This window comes from Triticum urartu, chromosome 4A, assembly GCF_056163025.1.
Source record: "Triticum urartu cultivar PI428250 chromosome 4A, HENAU_Tu73, whole genome shotgun sequence".
NCBI lineage: Eukaryota > Viridiplantae > Streptophyta > Magnoliopsida > Poales > Poaceae > Triticum > Triticum urartu.
This window is the reverse complement of record NC_141876.1, coordinates 533757033-533770451: the sequence shown is the minus strand read 5'-3', so window position 1 is coordinate 533770451 and position 13419 is coordinate 533757033.

The window sequence follows — 13419 nt, the reverse complement described above, 5'->3', positions numbered from 1 at the left end:
AGAGGGGGGCCGCGCCCCAAACCCCTTGTCCAATTTGGACTGGGCTTGGGAGGGGCGCGCGCCACCTCCTGGCTCCTTCCCACTAAAGCCCATTAAGGCCCAATACTCTTCCCTGTATTCCCGTAACTCCCTGGTACTCCGAAAAATACCCGAATCACTCGGAACCTTTCCGATGTCCGAATATAGTCGTCCAATATATCGATCTTTACGTCTCGACCATTTCGAGACTCCTCGTCATGTCCCCGATCTCATCCGGGACTCCGAACTCCTTCGGTACATCAAAACTCATAAACTCATAATATAACTATCATCAAAACCTTAAGCGTGCGGACCCTACGGGTTCGAGAACAATGTAGACATGACCGAGACACGTCTCCGGTCAATAACCAATAGCGGGACCTGGATGCCCATATTGGCTCCTACATATTCTACGAAGATCTTTATCGGTCAGACCGCATAACAACATACGTTGTTTCCTTTGTCATCGGTATGTTACTTGCCCGAGATTCGATCGTCGGTATCTCAATACCTAGTTCAATCTCATTACCGACAAGTCTCTTTACTCGTTCCGTAATACATCATCTCACAACTAACTCATTAGTTGCAATGCTTGCAAGGCTTATGTGATGTGCATTACCGAGAGGGCCCAGAGATACCTCTCCGACAATCGGAGTGACAAATCCTAATCTCGAAATATGCCAACCCAACATGTACCTTTGGAGACACCTGTAGAGCACCTTTATAATCACCGATTTACGTTGTGACGTTTGGTAGCACACAAAGTGTTCCTCTGGCAAACGGGAGTTGCATAATCTCATAGTCATAGGAACATGTATAAGTCATGAAGAAAGCAATAGCAACATACTAAACGATCGGGTGCTAAGCTAATGGAATGGGTCATGTCAATCAGATCATTCACCTAATGATGTGATCCCGTTAATCAAATAACAACTCTTTGTCCATGGTTACGAAACATAACCATCTTTGATTAACGAGCTAGTCAAGTAGAGGCATACTAGTGACACTCTGTTTGTCTATGTATTCACACATGTATTATGTTTCCGGTTAATACAATTCTAGCATGAATAATAAACATTTATCATGATATAAGGAAATAAATAATAACTTTATTATTGCCTCTAGGGCATATTTCCTTCACCCATTCCATTAGCTTAGCACCCGATCGTTTAGTATGTTGCTATTGCTTTCTTCATGACTTATACATGTTCCTATCACTATGAGATTATGCAACTCCCGTTTGCCGGAGGAACACTTTGTGTGCTACCAAACGTCACAACGTAACTGGGTGATTATAAAGGAGCTCTACAGGTGTCTCCAAAGGTACATGTTGGGTTGGCGTATTTCGAGATTAGGATTTGTCACTCCGATTGTCGGAGAGGTATCTCTGGGCCCTCTCGGTAATGCACATCACTAAAGCCTTGCAAGCATTGCAACTAATGATTTAGTTGCGGGATGATGTATTACGAAACGAGTAAAGAGACTTGCCGGTAATGAGATTGAACTAGGTATGGGATACCGACGATCGAATCTCGGGCAAGTAACATACCGATGACAAAGGGAACAACGTATGTTGTTATGCGGTCTGACCGATAAAAGATCTTCGTAGAATATGTAGGAGCCAATATGAGCATCCAGGTTCCGCTATTGGTTATTTACCGGAGACGTGTCTCGGTCATGTCTACATTGTTCTCGAACCCGTAGGGTTCGCACGCTTAAGGTTACGATGACAGTTATATTATGAGTTTATGCATTTTGATGTACCGAAGGTTGTTCGGAGTCCCGGATGTGATCACGGACATGACGAGGAGTCTCGAAATGGTCGAGACATAAAGATTGATATATTGAAAGCCTATGTTTGGATATCGGAAGTGTTCCGGGTGAAATCGGGATTCTACCGGAGTACCGGGAGGTTACCGGAACCCCTCGGGAGGTATATGGGCCTTAGTGGGCCTTAGTGGAAGAGAGGAGAGGTGGCCAGAGATGGGCCGCGCGCCCCTCCCCCCCTTGGTCCGAATAGGACAAGGAGAGGGGGCCGGCCCCCCTTCCCCCTCTCTCTCCTCTTTTCCCCCCTCCGCGAATCCTATTCCAACTAGGAAAGGGGGGGAGTCCTACTCCCGGAGGGAGTAGGACTCCTCCTGGCGCGCCTCTCCTGGCCGGCCGCACTCCCCCCTTGAGCGTTTATATACGGAGGCAGGGGCACCCCCTAGAGACATAAGTTGATCCACGTGATCATATTCTTAGCCGTGTGCGGTGCCCCCTTCCACCATAGTCCTCGATAATATTGTAGCGGTGCTTAGGCGAAGCCCTGCGACAGTAGTACATCAAGATCGTCACCATGCCGTCGTGCTGACGGAACTCTTCCCCGACACTTTGCTGGATCGGAGTCCGGGGATCGTCATCGAGCTGAACGTGTGCTAGAACTCGGAGGTGCCGTAGTCTCGGTGCTTGATCGGTCGGGCCGTGAAGACGTACGACTACATCAACCAAGTTAACACTTCCGTTGTCGATCTACAAGGGTACGTAGATCACACTCTCCCCTCTTGTTGCTATGCATCACCATGATCTTGCGTGTGCGTAGGAAAATTTTGAAATTACTACGTTCCCCAACAGTGGCATCCGAGCCTAGGTTTTATGTGTTGATGTTATATGCACGAGTAGAACACAAGTGAGTTGTGGGTGATATAAGTCATACTGCTTACCAGCATGTCATACTTTGGTTCGGCGGTATTGTTGGACGAAGCGGCCCGGACCGACATTACGCGTACGCTTACGCGAGACCGGTTCTCCCGACGTGCTTTGCACAAAGGTGGCTAGCGGGTGACAGTTTCTCCAACTTTAGTTGAACCGAGTGTGGCTACGCCCGGTCCTTGCGAAGGTTAAAACAGCACCAACTTGACAAACTATCGTTGTGGTTTTGATGCGTAGGTAAGATTGGTTCTTGCTTAAGCCCGTAGCAGCCACGTAAAACTTGCAACAACAAAGTAGAGGATGTCTAACTTGTTTTTGCAGGGCATGTTGTGATGTGATATGGTCAAGACATGATGCTAAATTTTATTGTATGAGATGATCATGTTTTGTAACCGAGTTATCGGCAACTGGCAGGAGCCATATGGTTGTCGCTTTATTGTATGCAATGCAATCGCGCTGTCTTGCTTTACTTTATCACTAAGCGGTAGTGATAGTCGTGGAAGCATGAGATTGGCGAGACGACAATGATGCTACGATGGAGATCAAGGTGTCGCGCCGGTGACGATGGTGATCACGACGGTGCTTCGGAGATGGAGATCACAAGCACAAGATGATGATGGCCATATTATATCACTTATATTGATTGCATGTGATATTTATCTTTTATGCATCTTATCTTGCTTTGATTGACGGTAGCATTATAAGATGATCTCTCACTAAATTATCAAGAAGTGTTCTCCCTGAGTATGCACCGTTGTGAAAGTTCTTCGTGCTGAGACACCACGTGATGATCGGGTGTGATAGGCTCTACGTTCAAATACAACGGGTGCAAAACAGTTGCACACGCGGAATACTCAGGTTATACTTGACGAGCCAAGCATATACAGATATGGCCTCGGAACACGGAGACCGAAAGGTCGAGCGTGAATCATATAGTAGATATGATCAACATAGTGATGTTCACCAATGAAACTACTCCATCTCACGTGATGATCGGACATGGTTTAGTTGATTTGGATCACGTAATCACTTAGAGGATTAGAGGGATATCTATCTAAGTGGGAGTTCTTAAGTAATATGATTAATTGAACCTAAATTTATCATGAACTTAGTACCTGATAGTATCTTGCTTATGTATGTTTGATTGTAGATAGATGGCCCGTGCTGTTGTTCCGTTGAATTTTAATGCGTTCCTTGAGAAAGCAAAGTTGAAAGATGATGGTAGCAATTACACGGACTGGGTCCGTAACTTCAGGATTATCCTCATTGCTGCACAGAAGAATTACGTCCTGGAAGCACCGCTAGGTGCCAGGCCTGCTGCTGGAGCAACACCAGATGTTATGAACGTCTGGCAGAGCAAAGCTGATGACTACTCGATAGTTCAGTGTGCCATGCTTTACGACTTAGAATTGGGACTTCAACGACGTTTTGAACGTCATGGAGCATATGAGATGTTCCAGGAGTTGAAGTTAATATTTCAAGCAAATGCCCGGATTGAGAGATATGAAGTCTCCAATAAGTTCTATAGCTGCAAGATGGAGGAGAACAGTTCTGTCAGTGAGCATATACTCAAGATGTCTGGGTATTGTAACCACTTGATTCAACTGGGAGTTAATCTTCCGAATGATAGCGTCATTGACAGAATTCTCCAATCACTTCCACCAAGCTACAAGAGCTTCGTGATGAACTATAATATGCAAGGGATGAATAAGACTATTCCCGAGCTCTTCGCAATGCTGAAAGCTGCGGAGGTAGAAATCAAGAAGGAGCATCAAGTGTTGATGGTAAACAAGACCACTAGTTTCAAGAAAAAGGGCAAAGGGAAGAAGAAGGGGAACTTTAAGAAGAACAGCAAGCAAGTTGCTGCTCGAGAGAAGAAACCCAAGTCTGGACCGAAGCCTGAAACTGAGTGCTTCTACTGCAAGCAGACTGGTCACTGGAAGCGGAACTGCCCCAAGTATTTGGCGGATAAGAAGGATGGCAAGGTGAACAAAGGTATATGTGATATACATGTTATTGATGTGTACCTTACTAATGCTCGCAGTAGCACCTGGGTATTTGATACTGGTTCTGTTGCTAATATTTGCAACTCGAAACAGGGACTACGGATTAAGCGAAGATTGGCTAAGGACGAGGTGACGATGCGCGTGGGAAACGGTTCCAAAGTCGATGTGATCGCAGTCGGCGCGCTACCTCTACATCTACCTTTGGGATTAATATTAGACCTAAATAATTATTATTTGGTGCCAGCGTTAAGCATGAACATTATATCTGGATCTTGTTTGATGCGAGACGGTTATTCATTTAAATCAGAGAATAATGGTTGTTCTATTTATATGAGTAATATCTTTTATGGTCATGCACCCTTGAAGAATGGTCTATTCTTATTGAATCTCGATAGTAGTGACACACATATTCATAATGTTGAAGCCAAAAGATGCAGAGTTGATAATGATAGTGCAAATTATTTGTGGCACTGCCGTTTAGGTCATATCGGTGTAAAGCGCATGAAGAAACTCCATACTGATGGACTTTTGGAACCACTTGATTATGAATCACTTGGTACTTGCGAACCGTGCCTCATGGGCAAGATGACTAAAACACCGTTCTCCGGTACTATGGAGAGAGCAACAGATTTGTTGGAAATCATACATACAGATGTATGTGGTCCGATGAATATTGAGGCTCGTGGCGGATATCGTTATTTTCTCACCTTCACAGATGACTTAAGCAGATATAGGTATATCTACTTAATGAAACATAAGTCTGAAACGTTTGAAAAGTTCAAAGAATTTTAGAGTGAAGTTGAAAATCATCGTAACAAGAAAATAAAGTTTCTACGATATGATCGTGGAGAAGAATATTTGAGTTACGAGTTTGGTGTACGTTTGAAACAATGCGGAATAGTTTCGCAACTCATGCCACCCGGAACACCACAGCTTAATGGTGTGTCCGAACGTCGTAATTGTACTTTACTAGATATGGTGCGATCTATGATGTCTCTTACTGATTTACCGCTATCGTTTTGGGGTTATGCTTTGGAGACGGCCGCATTCACGTTAAATAGGGCACCATCAAAATCCGTTGAGACGACGCCTTATGAACTATGGTTTGGCAAGAAACCAAAGTTGTCGTTTCTGAAAGTTTGGGGCTGCGATGCTTATGTGAAAAAGCTTCAACCTGATAAGCTCGAACCCAAATTAGAGAAATGTGTCTTCATAGGATATCCAAAGGAGACTATTGGATACACCTTCTATCACAGATCCGAAGGCAAGACTTTTGTTGCTAAGTTCGGAAAATTTCTGGAGAAGGAGTTTCTCTCGAAAGAAGTGAGTGGGAGGCAAGTAGAACTTGACGAGGTAACTGTACCTGCTCCCTTATTGGAAAGTAGTGCATCACAGAAAACTGTTTCCGTGACACCTACACCAATTAGTGAGGAAGCTAATGATGATGATCATGAAACTTCAAAACAAGATACTACTGAACCTCGTAGATCAACCAGAGCGAGATCCGCACCAGAATGGTACGGTAATCCTGTTCTGGAAATCATGCTGCTAGATCATGATGAACCTACGAACTATGAAGAAGCGATGGTGAGCCCAGATTCCGCAAAGTGGCTTGAAGCCATGAAATCTGAGATGGGATCCATGTATGAGAACAAAGTATGGACTTTGGTTGACTTGCCCGATGATTGGCAAGCAATTGAGAATAAATGGATCTTCAAGAAGAAGACTGACGCTGACGGTAATATTACCGTCTACAAAGCTCGACTTGTCGCAAAAGGTTTTCGGCAAGTTCAAGGGATTGACTACGATGAGACCTTCTCACCTGTAGCGATGCTTAAGTCTGTCCGAATCATGTTAGCAATTGCCGCATTTTATGATTATGAAATTTGGCAGATGGATGTAAAAACTGCATTCCTGAATGGATTTCTGGAAGAAGAGTTGTATATGATGCAACCAGAAGGTTTTGTCGATCCAAAGGGAGCTAACAAAGTGTGCAAACTCCAGCGATCCATTTATGGACTGGTGCAAGCCTCTCGGAGTTGGAATAAACGCTTTGATAGTGTGATCAAAGCATTTGGTTTTATACAGACTTTCGGTGAAGCCTGTATTTACAAGAAAGTGAGTGGGAGCTCTGTAGCATTTCTGATATTATATGTGGATGACATATTACTGATTGGAAATGATATAGATTTTCTGGATAGCATAAGGGGATACTTGAATAAGAGTTTTTCAATGAAAGACCTCGGTGAAGCTGCTTACATATTAGGCATAAAGATCTATAGAGATAGATCAAGACGCTTAATTGGAATTTCACAAAGCACATACCTTGACAAGATTTTGAAGAAGTTCAAAATGGATCAAGCAAAGAAAGGGTTCTTGCCTGTATTACAAGGTGTGAAGTTGAGTCAGACTCAATGCCCGACCACTGCAGAAGATAGAGAGAAAATGAAAGATGTTCCCTATGCTTCAGCCATAGGCTCTATCATGTATGCAATGCTGTGTACCAGACCTGATGTGTGCCTTGCTATAAGTTTAGCAGGGAGGTACCAAAGTAATCCAGGAGTGGATCACTGGACAGCGGTCAAGAACATCCTGAAATACCTGAAAAGGACTAAGGATATGTTTCTCGTATATGGAGGTGACAAAGAGCTCACCGTAAAAGGTTACGTTGATGCAAGCTTTGACACTGATCCGGACGATTCTAAATCGCAAACCGGATACGTGTTTACATTAAACGGTGGAGCTGTCAGTTGGTGCAGTTCTAAACAAAGCGTCGTAGCGGGATCTACATGTAAAGCGGAGTACATAGCTGCTTCGGAAGCAGCGAACGAAGGAGTCTGGATGAAGGAGTTCATATCCGATCTAGGTGTCATACCTAGTGCATCGGGTCCAATGAAAATCTTTTGTGACAATACTGGTGCAATTGCCTTGGCAAAGGAATCCAGATTTCGCAAGAGGACCAAGCACATCAAGAGACGCTTCAATTCCATCCGGGATCTAGTCCAGGTGGGAGACATAGAGATTTGCAAGATACATACGGATCTGAATGTTGCAGACCCGTTGACTAAGCCTCTTCCACGAGCAAAACATGATCAGCACCAAGGCTCCATGGGTGTTAGAATCATTACAGTATAATCTAGATTATTGACTCTAGTGCAAGTGGGAGACTGAAGGAAATATGCCCTAGAGGCAATAATAAAGTTATTATTTATTTCCTTATATCATGATAAATGTTTATTATTCATGCTAGAATTGTATTAACCGGAAACATAATACATGTGTGAATACATAGACAAACTTAGTGTCACTAGTATGCCTCTACTTGACTAGCTCGTTAATCAAAGATGGTTATGTTTCCTAACCATAAACAAAGTGTTGTTATTTGATTAACGAGGTCACATCATTAGTTGAATAATCTGATTGACATGACCCATTCCATTAGCTTAGCACCCAATCGTTTAGTATGTTGCTATTGATTTCTTCATGACTTATACATGTTCCTATGACTATGAGATTATGCAACTCCCGTTTACCGGAGGAACACTTTGTGTGCTACCAAACGTCACAATGTAACTGGGTGATTATAAAGGAGCTCTACAGGTGTCTCCAAAGGTAGATGTTGGGTTGGCGTATTTCGAGAATAGGATTTGTCACTCCGATTGTCGGAGAGGTATCTCTGGGCCCTCTCGGTAATACACATCACATAAGCCTTGCAAGCATTGCAACTAATGAGTTAGTTGCGGGATGATGTATTACAGAACGAGTAAAGAGACTTGCCGGTAACGAGATTGAACTAGGTATTGGATACCGACGATCGAATCTCGGGCAAGTAACATACCGATGACAAAGGGAACAACGTATGTTGTTATGCGGTCTGACCGATAAAGATCTTCGTAGAATATGTAGGAGCCAATATGGGCATCCAGGTCCCGCTATTGGTTATTGTCCGGAGCCGTGTCTCGGTCATGTCTACATTGTTCTCGAACCGTAGGGTCCGCACGCTTAACGTTACGATGACAGTTATTATGAGTTTATGCATTTTTGATGTACCAAAGATTGTTCGGAGTCCCGGATGTGATCATGGACATGACGAGGAGTCTCGAAATGGTCGAAACATAAAGATTGATATATTGGAAGCCTATGTTTGGATATCGGAAGTGTTCCGGGTGAAATCGGGATTTTACCGGAGTACCGGGAGGTTACCGGAACCCCCTGGGAGCTATATGGGCCTTAGTGGGCTTTAGTGGAAAGGAGAAAGGGGCAGCCCAAGGTGGGCTGCGCGCCTCCCCCCTCCCCTAGTCCTATTAGCATAAGGAGAGGTGGCCGGCCCCCTCTCTCTCTTTCCCCCCTCGAGGAATCCTATTCCAACTAGGATTGGGGGGGGGGGGAATCCTACTCCCAGAGGGAGTAGGACTCCCTTGGCGCGCCCTCCTTGGCCGGCCGCCCCCTCCCCCTTGGCTCCTTTATATACAGAGGCAGGGGGTTACCCTAGGACACACAAGTTGATCCACGTGATCGTTCCTTAGCCGTGTGCGGTGCCCCCTGCCACCATATTCCACCTCGGTCATATCGTTGTAGTGCTTAGGCGAAGCCCTGCGTCGGTAGAACATCAAGATCGTCACCACGCCGTCGTGCTGACGGAACTCCTCCCCGACGCTTTGCTGGATCGGAGCCCGGGGATCGTCATCGAGCTGTACGTGTGCTAAGAACTCGGAGGTGCCGGAGTAACGGTGCTTGGATCGGTCGGATCGGGAAGACGTACGACTACTTCCTCTACGTTGTGTCAACGCTTCCGCAGTCGGTCTGCGTGGGTACGTAGACAACACTCTCCCCTCTCGTTGCTGTGCATCACCATGATCTTGCGTGTGCGTAGGATTTTTTTTTGAAATTACTACGAAACCCAACAGAGACTTGGACCCTGCATCAAGACACAAAAGAGGAGGCCACGAGGTAGGGGGGCGCGCCTACCCCCCCCCCCCCAAGCGCGCCCTCCACCCTCGTGGGCCCCCTGTTACTCCACCGACGTACTCCATCCTCCTATATATACCTACGTACCCCCAAACGATCAGAGACGGAGCCAAAACCCTAATTCCACCGCCGTAACTTTTTGTATCCACGAGATCCCATCTTGGGGCCTGTTCCGGAGCTCCGCCGGATGGGGCATCGATCACGGAGGGCTTCTACATCAACACCATAGCCCCTCCGATGAAGTGTGAGTAGTTTACCTCAGACCTACGGGTCCATAGTTAGTAGCTAGATGGCTTCTTCTCTCTTTTTGGATCTCAATACAATGTTCCCCCCTCTCTTGTGGAGATCTATTCGATGTAATCTTCTTTTTGCGGTGTGTTCGTTGAGACCGATGAATTGTGGGTTTATGATAAAGTCTATCTATGAACAATATTTGAATCTTCTCTGAATTCTTTTATGTGTGATTGGTTATCTTTGCAAGTCTCTTCGAATTATCAGTTTGGTTTGGCCTACTAGATTGATCTTTCTTGCAATGGGAGAAGTGCTTAGCTTTGGGTTCAATCTTGCGGTGTCCTTTCCCAGTGACAGTAGGGGCAGCAAGGCATATATTGTATTGTTTCCATCGAGGATAACAAGATGGGGTTTTCATCATATTGCATGAGTTTATCCCTCTACATCATGTCATCTTGCTTAAGGCGTTACTCTGTTTTCATTAACTTAAAACTCTAGATGCATGCTGGATAGCGGTCGATGAGTGGAGTAATAGTAGTAGATGCAGGCAGGAGTTGGTCTACTTGTCTCGGACGTGATGCCTATATACATGATCATACCTAGATATTCTCATAACTATGCTCAATTCTGTCAATTGCTCAACAGTAATTTGTTCACCCACCGTAGAATACTTATGCTCTCGAGAGAAGCCACTAGTGAAACCTATGGCCCCCGGGTCTATCTTTATCATATTAATCTCCTACTACTTAGCTATTTCCTTTGATTTTTACTTTGCTTTTATTTTACTTTGCATCTTTATCACAAAAATACCAAAAATATTATCTTATCAGATCTCACTCTCGTAAGTGGTCGTGTAGGGATTGACAACCCCTTATCGCGTTGGTTGCGAGGATTTATTTGTTTTGTGAAGGTGCGAGGGACTCGCGCGTAGCCTCCTACTGGATTGATACCTTGGTTATCAAAAACTGAGGGAAATACTTATGCTACTTTGCTGCGTCATCCCTTCCTCTTCGGGGAAAACCAACGCAGTGCTCAAGAGGTAGCAAGAAGGATTTCTGGCGCCGTTGCCGGGGAGGTCTACGCAAAAGTCAATATACCAAGTACCCATCACATACCCTTATCTCGCGCATTACATTATTTGCCATTTGCCTCTCGTTTTCCTCTCCCCCACTTCACCCTTGCTGTTTTATTCGCCCTCTCTCTCTATCTTCACTCTCTTTCTCTATTTGCCTCTTTTTGCCCGCTTGCTTTTTGTTTGCTTGTGCGTTAGTTCATTTGCTTGTCGTTATGGCTAGTCCCTTATCTTCTCCGTTATCTCCCGAGAATGAAATTCTAAATTTTAAGCAAAGGGAGGGGGAAAATCTAAAAGACGCTTGGTATAGAATTTGCAATGCTCAAAATAGATCTACCAGGAAGCAATCTACTTCTGTTCTTCTTCGCAATTTTTATGTATGCGTTACTCCTTGGCACAGATATGTCCTTGATACTATTACTGGAGGGAACTTCTTGGGTAGTCATACTTTTGATTCTTATAATGCTATGATAGATTTGTTTGGCTCACCCCCTCTTTTGGTTAATGGAACTGTATTAACTTTGGAGCATGTAATGCAAAGACTTGAAATTATTGAAAATAAGGTTCCTACCGTAGAGTTAATTGAAAATTTGGATAAAAAGATCCACAACCGAATCTCTCAATATGGATCTAAAGTAGGAGCCACTTTGAAAAATATTAAAGAGAAGGAACCCATAGTTAATGAGAAAATAAATCACGATTCCACTAGAATCGATAAACTTGAGGATATTATTACCAACTTGGGAACCGCCTTTTCTTCCGTAAAGAATACTCCAAGTCCTCCCGCTAAAATTTCCAAGCTTATGTATGTTCCTAAAAATAAGGATGAATCCTCTAGTAAGGAAACTGCGGATCTCAAATCTATAAGTATTCATCCCAATCTTTTTGCTATCATTAAGGAACCATTTGCTACAAATGATTTTTTTCGATCTTGTGCCTAAAAGTTTGATAATCAATAAAAATAAATAAATTCCTAAAGATGGTAGATGCCTCATTGAAGAATTGCCTACCAAATATGGCAATACCTAGATCTATCCTTGCTTGTTATGCCTAGCTAGGGGCGTTAAACAATAGCGCTTGTCGGGAGGCAACCCAATTTTATTTTTATTCCTTGCCTTTTGCTCCTGTTTAGTAATAAATAATTTATCTAGCCTCTGTTTCGTTTGTGTTTTTTGTGTTTGTGACAAGTAGAACCGTTGGGAAGACTTGGGGAAAGTCTTGTTACACTTGCTGTAAAAAACAGAAACTTTTAGCGCTCACGAGAACTGCTGCCATTTTTATTTGGAAAGTGATATTTTGTTAATTATTTTTTCAGATGATTAATAGATAAATGCCTCACATCTAGAAATTTATTTTAGAATTTTTGGGGTTCCAATAGGGCATATTTCCAACAGTCTCCCACTTGCACTAGAGTCAATAATCTAGTTCACATCGCCATGTGATTAACACTCACAGGTCACATCGCCATGTGACTAACACCCAAGAGTTTACTAGAGTTTGATCATGTTGCTTGTGAGAGAGGTTTTAGTCAACGGGTCTGAACCTTTCAGATCCGTGTGTGCTTTACAAAACTCTATGTCATCTCCTAGATGTAGCTACCACGTTCTATTTGGAGCTATTCCAAATAACTGTTCTACTATACGAATCCAGTTTACTACTCAGAATAATCTGGATTAGTGTCAAAGTTTGCATCGGCGTAACCCTTTACGACGAACTCTTTTACCACCTCCATAATTGAGAAAATTCCTTAGTCCACTAGTTACTAAGGATAACTTTAACCACTGTCCTGTGATCCGTTCTTGGATCACTCTTGTACCCCTTGACTGACTCATGGCAAGGCACACTTCAGGTGCGGCACACAGCATAGCATACTGTAGAGCCTATGTCTTAAGCATACGGGACGACCTTCGTCCTTTCTCTCTATTCTGCCGTGGTCGAGCTTTAAGTCTTAACTTCATACCTTACAACTCAGGCAAGAACTCCTTCTTTGACTGATCCATCTTGAACACCTTCAAGATCATGTCAAGGTATGTGCTCATTTGAAAGTACCATTAAGCGTTTTGATCTATCCTTATAGATCTTGATGCTCAATGCTCAAGTAGCTTAATCCAGGTTTTCCATTGAAAACACTTTCCAAATAACCCTATATGCTTTCCAGAAATTCTACGTCATTTCCGATCAACAATATGTTAAAACATATACTCATCAGAAATTCTATAGTGCTCCCACTCACTTCTTTGGAAACACAAGTTTCTCATAAACTTTGTATAAACCCAAAATCTTTGATCATCTCATCAAAGCATACATTCCAACTCCGAGATGCTTACTCCAGTCCTCAGAAGGATTGCTGGAGCTTTGCATACTTATTAGCATCTTTCAGGATTGACAAAACCTTCCGGTTGTATCACATACAACCTTTCCTTAAGAAAATCG